The following is a 361-nucleotide window of genomic DNA, read 5'->3' as shown; positions in this document are numbered from 1 at the left end:
CATGCACCAAAAACAATTTCTTTTTATATAAATTTTTTTTTTGAAAAAATAAAAGTTAGTTTTTTTTTTATGAAAAAGGAAAATCCTAACTAAAATAAATCAAAATCAATCACTTTTCAATCACTCTAACTCTAGGGTTAAGCCTAACTCAACTAGACTAGCTCCTAACCAAAAATTCCTTAAGTGAAAAGATAAAAGTTTTACCCGGGTAGTTAGCCAGGTAAGGATAGTACTAGAGGGTGATCAGAGATCAATTAAGTACCTCGTTCCTTGCGGAGCGCTTTACGCAACCCCTAAACCTTACCTTAGACACCAACTAATCTGAGAAAACTTAAACCGGTTCACTTAAGGATTTCTTGTT

This window comes from Asparagus officinalis, chromosome 1, assembly GCF_001876935.1.
Source record: "Asparagus officinalis chromosome 1, Aspof.V1, whole genome shotgun sequence".
In the NCBI taxonomy this organism is placed as follows: domain Eukaryota; kingdom Viridiplantae; phylum Streptophyta; class Magnoliopsida; order Asparagales; family Asparagaceae; genus Asparagus; species Asparagus officinalis.
The sequence above is the reverse complement of the archived record's forward strand: the minus strand, read 5'-3'. Positions refer to the sequence as shown.